The sequence below is a fragment of the Octopus bimaculoides genome, chromosome 24 (assembly GCF_001194135.2).
Source record: "Octopus bimaculoides isolate UCB-OBI-ISO-001 chromosome 24, ASM119413v2, whole genome shotgun sequence".
Classification (NCBI taxonomy): Eukaryota; Metazoa; Mollusca; class Cephalopoda; order Octopoda; family Octopodidae; genus Octopus; species Octopus bimaculoides.
Genome location: NC_069004.1, coordinates 31,936,284 through 31,955,086, shown reverse-complemented (window position 1 = coordinate 31,955,086; position 18,803 = coordinate 31,936,284). Strand labels below are relative to the sequence as shown.

Sequence of the window (18,803 nt, the reverse complement as noted above, 5' to 3'; positions counted from 1 at the left end):
CTGTCCACCACTACATTCCTCCATGGTACAAATTTAATTTGTGGTCCCTGGAAGAGCCATTTTAACGATGCGTCCTGCCCTAACTCTTCGAAACGCCTGTGTTAGAATGGCAGCAGCTGATGAAGGAAAATGTTCTCTATGTGGCCTGTGTGTTTTCTGTACTCTGGTTATTATTATTTTTTTGTCTACGTTTTGTTTGCAACGTGCTGTACCCAGATATGCACCTATATATACAGGTAGATGTAGGTATGCACATACTTGTACGTATATATGCATATACTCATTTATTATTTGTTATATATACATATATGTATGTATGTATGTATGTATGTATGTATGTGTGTGTGTTTTTGTCTATGTGTTTGTCCCCCACCACTGCTTGACCACCATTTGAGTGTGGTCAATGCCAGTACTGCCTGACTGGCCCTCATGCTGGTGGCACTTAAAAAGCAGCCATGATGATGGTGATGGTGAATATGATGATGATTAATCATTACAGGATTAAAGGATACACAGATTTAGGCTTTTGCTAGATCGTGTTGTATGAAGAAGAGACCGGCTGTATTGCAAATAAATGAAACCCCAAGCAAATTCAAGAGCCCTCTATGTGGTTGCTTGTCCTAACAGAAATAGCAGCCATCTTCAACCCAGATCAAAAACCTAAACTCAATATTTAGGAGAGGATATTAGAAAGTGTAGCCCTTGAGATTTAGAAAATAGAGGAGACTGATCGCCAGGACATGTTTGACCATGGGTCTGTCTAGTCTGGTTTGATCTGGGGCTTAACAAATTACTCAGCCAGTCGAACAACCGATCAGTGAACCAACTGACCAAGCATGCAACCGGCCAACCAGCCAACTGACCAATTGCTTGACCAACCAGTTAACCAACTGAATGACCGACTAATTGCCTGACCAACAAGTTAACCAACTGAATGACTGACCAACAAGTTAACCAACTGAATGACTGACCAATTGCTTGACCAACCAGTTAACCAACTGAATGACTGACTAATTGCTTGACCAACAAGTTAACCAACTGAATGACTGACCAACAAGTTAACCAACCAGTTAACCAACTGACCAACCATTCATCCAACTGACCAACAGGCCAATTAGCCAATTTAATTATGAATCTCTTTCCTGTTTACTGCACTTCAAGACACTAAATTGACCAAGTCAGTGGAGTGTCAGACTAAATATATCGTGCTACATCCTTCCTGGTCTCACAAAGCTTGATGTCCAACTTTCCTTTTCCACTCCTAGCAGCTACAATACACTGAATACCAGACATATACTGGGGTCAATTACAATGACATACTATTTACATTGATTTAACACTCAACCCTACAAAAAAAAAAGAAAAATCAATCGCTTCTTTCCATTGAAGAAGATATTGGAAATCAATATTGGTTTTTTTTTTGTTTTTCTTTTATTTTTCACTTTTTGGTTGTTTTTTTCTTTTCTTCTTTGTTGCCATTTTTGGGTCGTTACTGCTTATTTTTGGACGTATAACACACAAAGAGCAAACACAGAGTTTCCATACGTTATAATAATCAATTCATTTCTGAATGTGTGTGTGTGTGTGTGTGTGTGTGTGCATGATAATGTCTCCATGATGATGATAATGATTACAAATTTTGGCCCAAGGCCAGTAATTTTGGCAGAAGGGTGGTTTGGTGGGGAAGGGTCGTTTGGTGGGGAAGGGTCGTTTGGTGGGGAAGGGTCGTTTGGTGGGAGAGAGAGGGGCAAGTTGATTATGTTGATCCCCGGTGTCTGATTGGTACTTTATTCGATCAGCTCCAGAGAGAGAGAGGAATGGTAAAGTTGATCATGAAGGAATTTGATCTCGGAACATCACAAGTTGGAACTAACACCACAAGGTATTTCGTCCTATGTTCTAATGATTTGGCCAATCCACCCATTCATCACCATCATCATTACCATTTAATGCCTATTTTCCATGCTGGCATGGGTTATACGGTCTGACTGGAATTGGTAAACCAGAGACCTGTACCAGATTCCAGTCTATTTTTGGCCTGATCTCCATGATTGGATGTCCTTCCTAAAGCCAACCACTCCAAGGGTGGAGTGGGGACTTTTTACCTGCCAGTGGCATGGGTGCCAATTACATGACACTGGCACAGGGTGCCTTTTACGTGTCACCAGCACAGGGTGCCTTTTACGTGTCACCAGCACAGGGCCTGATTTGGCCTGCTCCATTATTCATAATAATAATAATGATGATAATAGTTTCAAATTTGGGTATGGGGGCCAGCAAGTTCAGGGTTGGGGGTAGGTCTTAATTTATTGACCCCGAAAGGATGAAAGGTAAAGTTGACTTCAGTGGAATTTGAACTCGGAATGTGAAAGACAGACAAAATAGCGCTAATGATTCTGACAGCATGCTGCCTTAGCAATAATAATAATAATAATCCTTTCTAAATATGGGCACAAGGTGTGAAATTTGGGGGGAAGGGGCTAGCTGACCCCAGCACTCAATTCGTATTTATTTCATCAACCCCAAAAGGATGAAAGGTAAAGTTGGCCTTGGCAGAATTTGAACTCATGATATAAAGTTTCAGAAGAAATGCCGCTACACACTTTCCCTGACACCATTGCCAGCTCGCTGCCTCAATAATAATGCTTTCTTTTATTGCTACAGGAATAACGAGAAAGGAATATTTAGAAACACAAAAAAAAATGGTGAGGATTATATATTGAGTTTACAAAACTGGGAAACAGGGTTGGATCTGGGAAAAGCAAGGCCACTGGTAGTGGGTGGGGGTGTAACAGTTAATCCATGTGAATGAAATGTCTGAAATGGTGGGGTTTTCGTTTATTGAGGAGTTTGTTGTGATTTAGTTGTTTTTTATCTACAGACTTTTAGGGTGGGAAATAACATAAGGAGACAAGTTAAAAATAGGACACACACACACACATGTATATATTCAGATATAAGAAAGGGAGATGAGAAAGGAACAAATGATTTTAGTAGTCTCTCTTTCACTTTCTCTCTCTCTTTCTTCTAACTGCTCTATACTCAGCCAACACTTTGCACTGAAACATACGTGTATTGAGTCCTACACCACGTTATTAGTTTCACTATGCCTATGTGAAATATTAATACATATTCATATGAATATTTATACACAAACACATATTTTTATATATATATATATATATATACACACACATTTATATATATGTATCTATCTATACATATATATACACACACACACATAGATATATACCCCCCCCCCCACATATATATACATACGTCCGTGTGTGTGTGTTGACCACACCATTTCACTTATCTCAGCTGAGTAATAACAGTGGCATTAGCAGCAAGTCCAAAGTCTTAAAAACATGTCGATGCAGTTGTGGACTCAATGAACAAGGGTGTCCAGCACTGCTGGTGGCTGAGCAAAAAGACAAAGGTTTCTGTCTTCAGGTCTCCTCCTACCAAAACTGCTGCCCTTGTGACAAAATTTGAAACCATTATTATTATTATTATTATTGCCATTTATTTGACTCTATTCCTGACATCATGCAGCAAACTGCATTATTGGCAACGCGCACCATGCTGCATTACTAACATCATGCTATAAAACTGCACCATTGACACAGTACACCACACTGTACACCTTAACATGCTATTGTTGGTGCACGTTTTAATGCAATATTGAAATTCTTCAATAATTCTTTGTAAAACTGGAAACATTCACAGAAAAATCTGTTTCGGAGTCTTTCTTTGAAATGGTTTTCAGCTTTGAATTTCTCAAAGAACAGCTGCTGTGAATTCAGAGAACTATACTCTCTGGCTCACATACATACATAACGAGTTGCAGTGCACCTGAGTACTATACAATAAGCTCATTATTATTATTATTTTTATTGTTAGTAGCAAGACTGGTGAGACTGAATGGATCGACTCTGAATATGCTTTTTCTAGGCAGGAGGAAAGAATTTGGAAGAGGGCACTTTCCCATGCCTTTGAGATGGTTGAGTAATCTGGGATTTTTGTGTAGGGGTTTACCACGGATTACCCTGAGTAGGTGGAGGCGCAATGGCCCAGTGGTTAGGGTAGCGGACTCGCGGTTTCGATTCCCAGACCGGGTGTTGTGAGTGTTTATTGAACGAAAACACCTAAAAGCTCCATGAGGCTCCGGCAGGGGATGGTGGCGAACCCTGCTGTACTCTTTCACCGCAATTTTCTCTCACTCTTTCTTCCTGTTTCTGTTGTACTTGTATTTCAAAGGGTCAGCCTTGTCACACTGTGTCACGCTGAATATCCCCGAGAACTACGTTAAAGGTACACGTGTCTGTGGAGTGCTCAGCCACTTGCACGTTAATTTCACGAGCAGGCTGTTCTGTTGATCGGATCAACTGGAACCCCTCGACGTCGTAAGCGACGGAGTGCCAACAACCCTGAGTGGGCTGCCCCACTATTGGAGATTCTATTTATTTATTTGTTATTTATTTCTCTGCTATCTGTTATATATATCCTTTGTTATATCCTTTCATCTGGTAGTATCTTCCCTTGATTGATGTAAACCCTACATATTTTTGTAATCATTTTGTAATTTTTGGGGGGCTGTAACTTGTCATTGTCATCATCCAGTGTTTTAAATCTGGGTTTTGTCCCCGTTAACAGGGTTTGCTGAATCTACCTCAATGCCGTAGCAACCGAGGTAGGCAGGTGCAGCCCACCCCAACCTTTGGGCTGGCTGGTGCCCATTCTCCTTTGCTATCATGAAGCTTCTTTTGGAGCTAGATTTTCTACGGGGAGCATGCCCTTACTTACCCCCCCAACCTCAGTTTCTATATATGAGTGGTCCCAAGACCAAAGCATTACTGTCATGGCACCTACACCAGAGGTGTTGCTATGCCTTTGACAACACTAAACAGTACTCTTGCTATATTATTAGCTCAGTACAATTGCCAACTACTTGACAGAGATTGGGTACCTTTTATGGTGGCCCTTGTGCTAGTGAAGATGCTGTGTACCCCACAAGATTAGAGTTCTTGCTACTCAAAGACGAAGAGAGCGATGACAGAAGCTAAACTAGAGTGAGATGGAAAGAGAGAAACGTTCACGGGACAGGAGGAATAGAGAACCAGATATGTTTATTAAACATATGGCTGAGCCTGTTTACAAATTTAATCTCAACTGCACAATGCTTCTGTCCTCAGCTTGTGTGTCTAGATATATTTATGTACACATGCACACAAATCTATTTACACAGGTATATATATATATATACACACACACACACATATATGTATGTATGTACATATATATATATATATGTGTGTGTACATACGTATATATATATATATATATACACACATATATATATATATATATATTTGGGTCATGTTGAAAACAGCGCTGTGCATTACATTATTAACAGCTGTTAAAATTGATTTTGTTATTAATGTTGCTGTTTTTGTTGTTGTAGCTGTTGTTGTTGTTGCTGTAAATAAGAGCAGTAGATTTGTATTTCATCATCCCTCGGTTTGTTAAACTGCATATCATATTTAGGGGTTAGCTTAATCTCCTCAAATATGTAATTTCATACCCACATTACAAACTATTATTATTATTATGGTAGTGAGCTAGCAGAATCATTAGGACACTGGATAAAGCATTTAGCAGCATTTTGTCTGTCTCTATGTTCTGAGTTCAAATCCTACCGAGATCGACTTTGCCCTTCATCTTTTTCGAATCATCATTGTTTAATGTCTGCTTTCCATGGGTTGGACAGTTTGACTGAGGACTGGCAAGCTGGGAGGCTGCACCAGGCTCCAATTTGATTTGGCAAGGGTTCTACAGCTGGATGCCCTTCCAAATGCCAACCACTCTGAGAGTGTCGTGGGTGCTTTTACATACCACCAGCACAGGAACCAGTCCAGTGGCACTGACATTGGTCACGCTCAAATGGTGCTTTTTACATTCCACTGGCACAGATGCTAGTCAGGCGGCACTGGCATTGGTCACACTCAAATGGTGCTTTTTATGTGCTACTGGCATGGGTGCCAGTCAGGTGGCACTGGCATCGGTCACACTCAAATGGTGCATTTTACATGTCACCAGTATAGGTGCCAGTCAGGTGGCACTGCCATCAGCCATGCTTCAATGGTGCATTCTATGTGTCCTCAAGCCTGTCGAGAGCCCATGAGCCCATCAAGAGTCCACAAGCCTGTAAGCCCATCGAGAGTTCGTGAGTCTGTTGAAAGTCTGCGAGCCCATCAAAGGCCCACAAGCCCATGAAGAGTCTGCTAGCCAGTCAAGATTCCGCGAGCCCGTCGAGAGTCCGTGAACCTGTTTTGAAAGTTCGAGAGGCTGCAAGCCCGTTGAGAGTCTGTGAGCCTGTCAAGAGCCTGCGAGCCTGTCCAGACTCTGCCAGCCCCATCGAGAGTCTACCAGCCTGTTGAATGTCTACCATTACACAGTTCTGGTTGATGACAGAACTTCTTGTCAGACTATCTTCAGAACGAGTCCAGTTGTAGAAACACAGCTTCATGTTGCAGTGGTAAGTTGTCATGGTTTTAATAGATTCCATGTTCATACTGGGACCCCTTTCCCCCTTCCTTACCCACAAGTATATACAAATAACAAAGTCAGAATGACAAAAGAAAAAAATCATAATAATTGATAAAGTTATGACCTGACAAAGTAACGGTAACACGACAATGTTGTGATGACACAATGAACCCCCTAGAAGTTATGATGACAAAGTTACAATGGTGTAAAGTTATGATGACACAATGTCACAATGACTAAAGTTATGATGACAAAGTTACAATGATGTGATGACATGATGAATCAAGACGTCATCACAAGATGTTGTGATGACATGATAAAGTCACAGTGACATAAAGAGGTCATGATGACATAAAAGGTTGTGATGACACAATGGAGCCATGACAGCAGTAAAGTCACAATGATATGAGAAAGAAGTTATGATGACACAGCAAAGTCATAATGACACAAGAAGTGATGATGACACAAAGTGATGATGACAGATAATTACGTTGATATAAAGTTGTGATGACAACAAAATGACAAAAAGTTACAACAAAGCTATGATGACAACAAAAGACCCACTATGACTCAATAAGATCATAATGATACATGGAAGAAGTTGTGATGACATGGCAAAGTCATGATGACATAATGAAGCCATGGTGATGACAAAGTCACAATGATACAAGCTGCCCTGATGACACAAAACTACACTGTCAACAAACTTAAACCCACAATGACAAAACAATGATGACATAAAAAGACCCACAATGACACAACAAAGCTGTCATCACAATCTAGTCATGATGACAGTAAAGTCACAATGATACAAAAGGTCATAATGACATAATGAAGTTGCGATGACGCAAAGTTACAATGATACAAGAAAGAAGTTGTGATGACACAATGGAGTTGTGATGACAGAAAATTACAACAACAGTACCAACAGAGCTGTGATGACACATAAAACCCACAACGACACTGCAAAGTTACTGACATAGCGAAGCCATGCTGACAACGAAGTCATGATGACAGGAAATCACATTGACAAAGTTGTGATGACACAACACAAAGTTACAATACAAAGATCCACAACTTGGATGACCCAACAAAACTATCGTGACTTAACTAAGCCATAGCAACCCAATAAAAAGCCCTAACAACAGTCACGGTTATATAACAACAACAAAGTCACAACAAAATCATGACAACTCAACAGGGTCTCAATGACATCCCTAAATGACAACACCACAGTTCTCTGATGGTCTGTTACGGTGAGATCATATACATATAAGGTGGCCAAATTTTGTGCCTTTTATATCTTGGCTTCATTTTTAGGGTCAGAAAATACTTCAACCCCTTATGAGTAGTTTACTATGGAGAGGGCTATGGTAAAATCCCACATTATAGTACTGCTCCCATCTGTGGGAAAGGGCTGATATATGTGTCTGAACAATGTATCAGGGCTTCTAGGAGAAGGACCATTTCGTTGCTGGTAACGATTCAACTCGTTAACATAATGTGACTACAACTCTTTCACTCCTACTACAGCTTACCTTCTAGAACAATGAGTAAACACTTCCAGAACACATGAGCTAAACACTCTTGCCAACTTGTGGTATTTGAAGGACCCACTTCAGGTAATCCTTTCTATTCTAGGCACAGGCTAGAAATTCGGGGGGAAGAGGCCAGTCGATTAGATCGACCCCGGTACACAACTGGTACTTAATTCATCGACCCCTGAAAGGATGAAAGGCAAAGTTGACCTCTGTGGGATTTGAACTCAGAACGGAGCGGCAGATGAAATGTCGCTAAGCATTTCCCCCAGTGTGCTAACGATTCTGCCAGCTCCAGTCAATAAAATAGTAATGTCTATTATTGTGTATTACCTTTACTACAACCCTTGTGTGTGTGTGTGTGTGGTGGTGGTGGCAGTAGTGTCGATTGTGGTGGTAGCTGAGCTGGTGATGGTGGTGACAGTAATATTTTAATGATGGTGGTTGTCATTAAAAGGGGGGAATGGTGCCGACCATGGTTGTGGTGGTGGTGGCTATGGTGAGAAAGGCGGTGGGATGGCTCACTTCCCCCCACCCCACTTCTCCACTTGGTCCTCTTCCTGGTATTTAGTCACCAAGGGATAAGAGGTGTGTGTGTGGGGGGGGGGCGTTCGCTTTCCCCACTCGCAGCGACAGAGCAGATAGGTCAAGGTAGGTCAGATGAGGTGAGCTCAGGTGAGAAACATTATGAAAGAAAGACTTTGAGATGATTGGAATTAGGTTAAATTAGGTGTATATCTGTGTGTTTGATGTGTGTGTATATGTTATGTATGATTGTGTGTGTAAATGTGTATATGATATATGTGTAAGTAAGCATGTGTATGTGAGCATGTGAGGACATGTGTGTATTTATGTGAGAGTGTGTATGTGTCTATATGTATGAATAGATGCAGGGATGTGTGTGAGAGAGAGAAGGGACAGAGTGCATGGGTGTGTGTGTGTGTGTGTATGTCAACACGTGAGTGTATATATATATATATATATATATATATATATATATATATATATATATATATATATATATATATATGTGTGCAAGAGAGAGAGAGAGAGAGAGGAGACACTGCATCAGTGAGAGAGAGAATGTGTGTGTGTGTGTGTGTGTGAAAGAGAGAGAGAAAGAGAAAGTGTGCATGTCTGTATGTGTGAGTATATGCATGGATGTGTGTGTGCGTGTGTGTATGTGTGAGAGAGAGAGAGCGAGCAGATGCCTGGATAACCCTAACCCCAGATATGGAGGTCTTCTTCTCTTGAGCTGATGAGCCAAGTATTTATTTCCACACGGCTGAGGAGGTCGGAGGTCGGGTGGTGGTGGTGGGGAGAAGGTTACCTTGTTCGAATGCCTGACACATGACTGTCTTACATTGGACTGGCCGAGGGCAAATGCATGTAAAAAGGTAGACAGGGAAAGCCCTTCGAGGAGGATCCACACACACACACACAGTGCCATAGGACGGCACTGGTGTCAGTACCATGTAAAAGGCACCCAACACACACACTATACAGTGGTTGGTATGTTAGGAAGGGCATCCAGCCATAGAAACCAAGCCAAATCAGACTGGAACCTGGTGCCGCTTCCCAGCTTGCTAGCCCTGGTCAAACCGTCCAACCCATGCCAGCACGGACAATGAACATTAAAGCATGATATATATCTATCTATATATATATGTTATATTAAATTCAGCTTTACATTAGAAGTCAACAAAGTTTGCTTTAGAAGCGTTGAGATGTATTGAAAGATACGGATAAGGATAGGGATGCGAGTTCAAATCTCATGGCTGGCTGCCGACAGATTTTTCTGCAAAATATGGGTAGGTTATCCTGTTCATGTTATATTATTAACATTATCCTACGTTTGAGAATAAAATTATTTCTTTATCTGTATATATACATATAGGCAGGCTTCTCTCAATTTCTCCCAACCAAATGCACTCACAAGGCCTTTGTTGGCCCAAAAGCTATTTTAAAAGACACCTTCGCAAGCTGTCATGCAGTGGAACTGAACCGGGAACTGTGTGGTTACAAAGGATGCTTTTCTGCCACACACCTACGCCTGCGTCTATGGGTCTCTGAACAAAAAAAAATCTAATCAAAAAAAAAATTAAATACAATAAAAGAAAGTCATGCTCTTACGTCAAAAGTAATCAACTTTGATAATTACACAGTAATTAAAATATTTGTTAATCGGTCAATCAGATGTTATCTAACATCTGTTAGTTAATTTGATGTTATTTCTGTTTTAGCCCCAGGTCCATCCTGATCCAACACACCTATGATCAAAGACCTTCCATGACCATCCTCTCATTTTTTCTATTATCTAATGCATCCTCCCTTGTTGCTGTTGTTTAGCCCCAGCCCAGTCGTGATCCCTTCTTTATTCAGGCATAGTGTATCTAAGGCTATATTATCTAACGTGTAGACTGTTGTTGTTGTTGTTTATAGCCCGAGTTTAGACTTGATCTGATAGATATAACTTAGCAGTTTGCCAAAGCAGAACTGATAGAAAAAGTACCAGACTTGAAGAAAAAAATAAACAAAAAAACCAAACAAACATAAGGGATGGTTGTCTGGTTAAGAAGCTTGGTTGGCAACCATGTGGTTTCAGGTTCAGTCCCACTACATGGCACTTTGGGCAAGAGTCTTCTGCTACATGGACAGGCTTCTTTTGAGTTTCCTGTTTACCAAATCCACTCACAAGGCTTTCATTGGCCCAAGGCTATAGTAGAAGACACTTATTAAAAAAGGTACTAAAAATTCTTCAAGACGGGGACCCAGCATGGCTGCAGTTTAATGATCAGTTAAAGATAAAAAATAAAACACCAAGAAATAAACAAAAAAAAATACAAAATAAGGGGTTTCCACTCACCAAATATGATATTTCTTTTCAAAACGTATAACGGTAAAAAAAAACCCTTTTTTTCCAAGTAATTTCCCACAAGTTACGTAAAGTTTTCCAAGTAATTCCACAGTCCCAGGAATGTTTCAGGAGAGATTTCCTGTAGAAATAGGAAGGATAAAAATGTAAAAACCTATTTATCTAAGATAGAATAACAAAAACACACAAAAAGTAAAACAAATAACAGTGATAATAATTATAATAATCAGTTGACGAGAGGAGTGCATTCTTGGAACAGACTGATCATACTAAATACATGTCATTAACGTGTGTGTGTGTGAGTGAGTGTATATGTATATATATATATATATATATATATATATACACACACACACACACAAACATACATATGAGAGGAAGAGAAATAAGTGTGTGTTTGTATGTATGTGTGTGTATATATATAAAAAACTGTATGAGTATGTATACATGAGTATGTATCTATACATACAGGGGTTGGACAAAATAATGGAAACACCTTAAGATTTCAAACAAATTTATTTTAATATGGGGTAGGACCACATTTGGTAGTAATTACAGCTTGAAATCTATGAGGTATGGCCTTGTTCAAAGTTTGAATTGTTTCCAAAGGAATTTTTGTCCATTCTTCAGCTAAAACAGTCTCCAGTTCTTGTAGTGATGATGGTGGAGGATATCAACTCCTTGTTTTTCTAAGATACATAAAAATAAACAAGCTTTTGGTGGTTTTATAGATATTTCAAAATCATTATGCTATGATGTTGGGTGTTTCCATTATTTTGTCCAACCCCTGTATATACACACATATTTATACATACTCATGAAGATTAAAATTATATTACATACAAAAATAAGAGGAATGACCAGCAGAAGTGGACTCCTATATGCTAGAAATAGATGCCGAATCATCTAACCACGAAGAAATATGTTCTCAGTAAATAATTAGCGACACAACAGACTGTAAAAGGGCAAGACAAATGAAAAAGTACTAAAAAAAAAAAAAAACGTTTAACCTACGTACCATGGTTTCACCTGTTAAGATTTACGTAAGTAAATATCTGCAGGATCATCAGCGTACTCTGTCGATTTAAAAATATAATTTCCAGTACTAGACATAAGATGTCCACCCGAAATAGAGCATGTGTAGAGTTCTACAAATTACATTCAGTGTATCCCTTCAAATGTCTTCAATCTGGCGCGCTAAGGCCGGAAATAACTCTTCAGTTAATAAATTTTTGCAGCTAATTTACCGGTTTGAGAATATCATTATTTAAAATTTATTAATAAGGGTAGAAATTCATATTAATCAATTAAAACCAGTGGTCTAGCATATTAAAAAAATCCGAAGATTAAAATTATATTACATACAAAAATAAGAGGAATGACTAGCAAAAGTGGATTCCTATATGCTAGAAATAGATGCCGAATCATCTACCCACGAAGAAATATGTTCTCAGTAAAAAATTAGCAACACAACAAACTGTAAAAGGGCAAGACAAATGAAAAAAATACTAAAAAATAAAAAAACGATTAACCTATGTACCATGGTTTCACCTGTTAAAATTTACGTAAGTAAATATCAGCAGGATCATAAGCGTAGTCTGTCGATTTAAAAATATAATTTCCAGAACTAGACATAAGACGTCCACCCGAAATAGAGCACGTGTAGAGTTCTACAATTTACATTCTACAATTTACATTCAGAAAAATTGTTAATAAAAATATTAAAAAAATCTCTTTCTGGTGTAAAATCATCCTCGCTGTCACCGTCGCCGCTTTCAGAATCGCTGCTTTCAGTTTTGGATACAGAAATTTCAGATTCATTATCGTTCACCACGTGCTTTTGTAGCTCATTCATTCTTTTCTTTGATATCTCTATATCTTCTGTTGAAAAACCTTCAAATTCGGAATCACTGCTTGATAGCATGAAACTCCTCTCCATCTTCAAAGTTGAAAAAAATTAACGCCGTAAAAAATGTGGAAAAAAATCTTCCAAAATTCACTGCATTCAAATATCACGCCAAACAATGTCGGAGACAATAACTCAACTGTTTGCAAAGTGAAATCACGTGTTTTAACGAATGTACTAACGAGATTTGGGTTCAAATATACATTTAAATAACAATGGGTACGCTTGGCCGGCTACGGCCGGGTTAGTCTTATGAACCAAAACATTTTTCAGCCGGCTACAGCCGGGTTAATAACGAAAGGCTTGTTCTCATTGGCTCTTTCAGGTGAAATAGGTTACTAAACATCCACTAACAAATGGGAGGTAACCCATTTGCCACCAATATAAATAAGTTGTTTTACATTCATCAGAAATTCAGGTACAACGAGGATTTCAGCCAAACCTTATGGGAAGAAGTTGACATCCATTGGCTCAAAATTAATCAACAGAGTTGTAATATGATAGGTTTTTCTTGTTAAAAGATACAACTAGCTGTTGCAGTACGTGTAGTTTCTCAGACAGACATGGATATCAGCTGCATGTTCTAGTAAGTACAAAACTGCTTTGTTGACAATATCTCAGATTATACTGGGCAGGATATGTCCCTTTTGTGTTATTTCCCTTTGTTAAAGCTCTCATATCAATAAAATATTTTAAATATCTCCAGCATTCTGTATTGTTTCTTGCAAATGTAATTTAACTGGGGGGAAAAAAAAAGAACTGTGTTGTCTTTGAAACTGATGTAGGCAGTGTCTATAGTCTAGAGTCACACACAAATACATTTGTGCAGATTTGTGATAAAAAGATAAAACCCAGAACCTACCTCTCCTCTCAAACAAAACAAAAAACAAACTGCTCCATTGTATGCGCGTACAATTAAAATACTTAAATATACTGGAAACAATATAATCTGTATGTCGAGATATTAAATAACCATTTGTGTATATGTACGTGTGTATGTGAACACACACATATATGGAAGCAACATATGCATGTATGTATATATACATACATACATATATACACGCACACAAGGTGTGTGCGTACGCACAGTTAAACATCTAAATATAGCAGAAACCACATAATTTACTAATACAGATAAAATAATTGTGTGTGGGTGTATATAAGTGTGTGAAGGTGTTTATAAATTTGTGTGTATGTAGATTTTATATGCATGTACACATTAGTATTTATGAATGGCTGAGCAGTATATGAGCTGAGACAATACATGGGTATAAGTGGAATCACTCGTGGTAGGCAAGGGTGGAAACTACCTTGGTTTGTACAGACAGTGTGGTGTGTGTGCATTTATATGCAAGTATATATATATATATATACACACACACACATCTACACAGAGTGCTCCCTTAACATTATTAAATGACTGGAAACAGTGACTCCCTATTCTGGTGTCCCCTATTATCTTCAGTGACATTTTAACTACCGGCGACATTCTCCATCCCACATAATCAAAGGGTCTAAGTTTAGGAGATGTAATTAGGGCTCGAAAGTGTGCGTGTGTGTGTGCTGTGAGGTATGTCCTTTCTCACATACACTAACACACACACATGCACTCCCACCACAAACACATAAGTGCATATACATACATATATATACATGACAGTATACAAGTTCATTCATTTGACAGTAAAGTACATATCTATCTAGACAGACAGACAGAATAGAATTCGGAACATAGTGTGTGCTGGCTGGGTTGGTGCTGGTAGTGCATGTAGCATTGTGTGGATAGGTTGGTATATGCGTGTGTGTGTATGTACATAAACACGTGCACACACACACCTGTATCTCTCAAACATACATATTGTATATGTGTGCGTGTATAATATATATATATATACACATGCTAATACCCACACTTGTCTCTCTCACACGCATACAGGCTTATATATATATATATATATAACATACATGCACATATGTCTCTCATATGTATATATATGTATGTGTATACATTCATTGTGTTTGTGTGTATATATATATATGTATATATATATATATATACACACACACACACACTTGTCTCTCTCACATACAGGCTTATATATATATATTTATATATAAACATGCATGCGTCTCTCTCTTGTATATATACATATATTATATATGTACTTGTATATATGAGTTGTAAAGAGAGAGAGAGAGAAAAAAAAAGGGAGATGTAGATATGTAATGCTATAGGTTGCATTGCTCCACAAAACGAATAAAATAGGTGATGGAGGTGGGGGGAGGGGGGGCAGAGGCAGAAAGAAGAGAGAAGAGAATTCGAGTCCGGACGGATGTAAAGGGAAGTGCAAGCAGACACGGCAGAAACGCAGAAGTTTGTGGTTTATAGGCTTTTCAGTTGTGGGAGAAGGCACATGAAGGGTCCTGCTTACGAGAATAGTTATAATGACCGTGGTTTTAACTTTCTCAGATACGATCTAGGTGAAACACATTCACTGCCAAGTGTAAATATTAAAGTCAATACGAAATTGGCCGTGTTCCAGTGAGTTGGCCAACTTCAAGCACCTGTAGTATAATTTTGAGGTGGTGGCAGGGGTCGGTAGGTGGGCTGGAGCAGAATAATATAATTAGTGTTGCTGCTGCTGTTGTTGTTGTTATTGCTGTTGTTTAGCCCAAGGTCAGTCCTTATCTGGCAGAGATCTATGATGAAAGCTTTCCATCTGTGGCCATCTTGAGGTTTTAATATATTAAAATATTAAAATCTTTCTTCAAAAGGTGTGGCTGTGTGGTTATGAAGCTTTGCTTTGTGATTACATGATTCTGGGTTCAGTCCCACAGCATGCATCTTGGGCAAGAGTCTTCTACTATCGTCTCGGATCAACCAGTGCCTTCATCATCATCATCATCATCGTTTAACGTCCGCTTTCCATGCTAGCATGGGTTGGACGATTTGACTGAGGACTGGTGAAACCAGATGGCAACACCAGGCTCCAGTCTGATTTGGCAGAGTTTCTACAGCTGGATGCCCTTCCTAACGCCAACCACTCAGAGAGTGTAGGCCTTGTAAGTGAGAATATAGCTGATGGAAACTGTGTGGAAGCTCATCATATATATATATGCATGCATATATGTTTGCCTCTCCACCCCTACTGCTTGACAATCAGTGTTGGTTTGTTTACATTCATCTAACTTAGCTGTTCAGCAATAGAAACTAATAAAGTATCAAACTTGAAAATAAGTACTTGGGTTGATTGTTTCACTAGAATTCTTCAAAGCTGTACCCCAGCATGGCCGCAGTCCAATGACTGAAACTAGCAAAATATTAAAGACATGATGTCCTTTATTTTTTTATTCTTTTTAAGACAAAAGAGTAATTTGAGGAGAGTTTTGGCTGCCTTTATAGCAAATCAAAAACAGCCACATGGAGGTCTACTCTGCTATGGATATGTGGTGAGGAAATTCACCTTATGGTTTCATGGTTCAATTTGACTGATTACATGTTCAAGCCATGACCATGCCATTTATTTTAATCCATGACTAAAACATTACACAATGTGGTCTTCATTTTTTAAATGTCTTGTTTGCAAAAGTTCTGACTTAAAATCTCCCACCAAACCTTAATTTATGTTCCTAACACTAACTTAATGATAACGAAGTTATTTTACTAAATTCTTTGTTATACTCTTTTACTCTTTTACTTGTTTCAATCATTTGACTGCGGCCATGCTGGAGCACCACCTTTAGTTGAGCAAATCGACCCCAAGACTTATTCTTTGTAAGCCTAGTACTTGTTCTATCGGTCTCATTTTGCTGAACCGCTAAGTTATGGGGACGTAAACACACCAGCATCGGTTGTCAAGCGATGGTAGGGGGGACAAACACAGACACACAAACATGCACACACACACATATATATATATACATATATACAACGGGCTTCTTTCAGTTTCCGTCTACCAAATCCACTCACAAGGCTTTGGTCGGCCCAAGGATATAGTAGAAGACACTTGCCCAAGGTGCCACGCAGTAGGACTGAACACGGAACCATGTGGCTGGTAAGCAAGCTACTTACCACACAGCCACTCCTGCGCCTATAATATTTAAAATTAACTGAAAGAAACACAGAGCATCTCAAAATAAATACAGAAACGAAAGGGTTAAACCTCAAATGGCAATGGGGATCAACCAGAACAAAATAGGAATCAAAGGAGTCCAGAGGTAAAATCTGGTTGAGACCCCTTGATTTAATGCTATAAATGGCTATGGTTATATCCACACAGGTTGCATCTCCAACATGGAACCTTCACCTTGTCCAGAATATTGATCTGTTGGAACCTGTCCAGTGACTTGCAACCAAATATACACCCTCCGTCAGTCCAGTCAACAGACCTTGAAGATATTGTTTTTCTGGGCATCGACACACTAAAGCTTCTATGTTTAGCAGCGGATTTGGTGGGAGATTTTTTAAGCAAAATTCGGTTGCTATTTTTAGCATTTCACACAACCACAAAGAGAACTCTTGGTGGAGGTAGATATGAGAGAGGGATGGGTAGACGTAAGCACAGATAAGTTTATCATTATACAGAAACTGGGATAATTTCTGATGCACACACATATACAGACACACAGACATATATATATAGATAGACATACAGACACACATACATATATATATATACTTATATAGACATACATACACACACACATATAATCACATACATAGAGACACACATACATACATATATATATATATATATATATATATATATATATATATATATATATATATATATATATAGACACGCACATACATACACACATATGTAGACACACACACACACATATATAGACACACACTATATCATAGACACGCACATACACACACACACACATATATATATATCAGCATCTGAACATCTGTGTGTGTAAGTAGGTGCATAGATATCAACATGTATGTATATATTGGGGTGTGTGAGTGAGTGTATATATGTTAATTATGCATGTACATGAAGAACCTAATAAAATAGGTCAGTAACTTCCTCTCTTCACATATCTATACGAGTGCAGTAATACACACACACACACATATATACACACAAATATACACACACTACATCAGAGATATGTACATGTATATTTCATGAGCATTTCCATGGAGATACAAACACCACACATTATTGCCATGTGTGTGTGTGTATATATATATATATATATATATATATATATCATCATCATCATGCTAGCATGGGTTGGACGATTTGACTGAGGACTGGAGAACCAGATGGCTACACCAGACTCCAATCTGATTTGGCAGATATATATATATATATATATATATATATATACACACACACACACACACACGCACACACAAGTAAGCACATAAATGCGAAACAAGGTGGGGAAAATAGTACTCAAATACCGAAGGTAGAGCAATGTGTTTTTTTTATTAAAGCTACAAAAAACATCACAAAGAAACTGTTACTCAGAGTTTCACGTTCCTGTTGATCGGACAGTTGTGATAAAGACCGGAATAGATTTTATTCCAGTCTTATCCAACAAACGGAAATGTGAAACTCCGAGTCACATGTTTTTGTAGCTTTAATAAAAAAGTGTGTGTGTGTGTGTGTGTGTGTGTGTGTGTGTGTGTATATCCAGGATGAGGCTCATCTTCTAGGCTGTAGTTTCTTGCTTGGAATTTCTGGAACCACCGTTGACACTGGCTTACACTTATTGTCTGATCCCCATATACTACATTAATATTCCTCACACTTTCCATTGCATTGTTGCCTTTATTGAACTCATAAAACAAAATATGCCGAATATGCTCGTGTCACTTCCATTATAGCTTTGAAAAAATAACTGTTAAAATCGAACTGCACTCTTCAAAACTTGCACTAAGAATAAGGGCAAGATAAAATTACTACCTGCT

General features: G+C 38.6%; 1 protein-coding gene across 7 annotated transcripts in view; it reads right to left on the bottom strand.

Annotated features, from left to right (window-relative positions):
- LOC106882839 (adhesion G protein-coupled receptor B1) overlaps positions 1 to 18,803 on the bottom strand; it is a 153,939-nt gene that overhangs the window by 17,790 nt on the left and 117,346 nt on the right. For 5 of the 7 annotated variants that reach the window (XM_052976201.1, XM_014933637.2, XM_014933638.2 and 2 more), the window contains one exon: positions 10,954 to 11,083. The exons of the other annotated variants lie outside the window; for them this stretch is intronic. The gene's annotated coding sequence lies outside the window, so the exon portion shown is untranslated. The remainder of the gene's footprint in view (positions 1 to 10,953; positions 11,084 to 18,803) is intronic. 7 annotated transcript variants of the gene reach the window in all.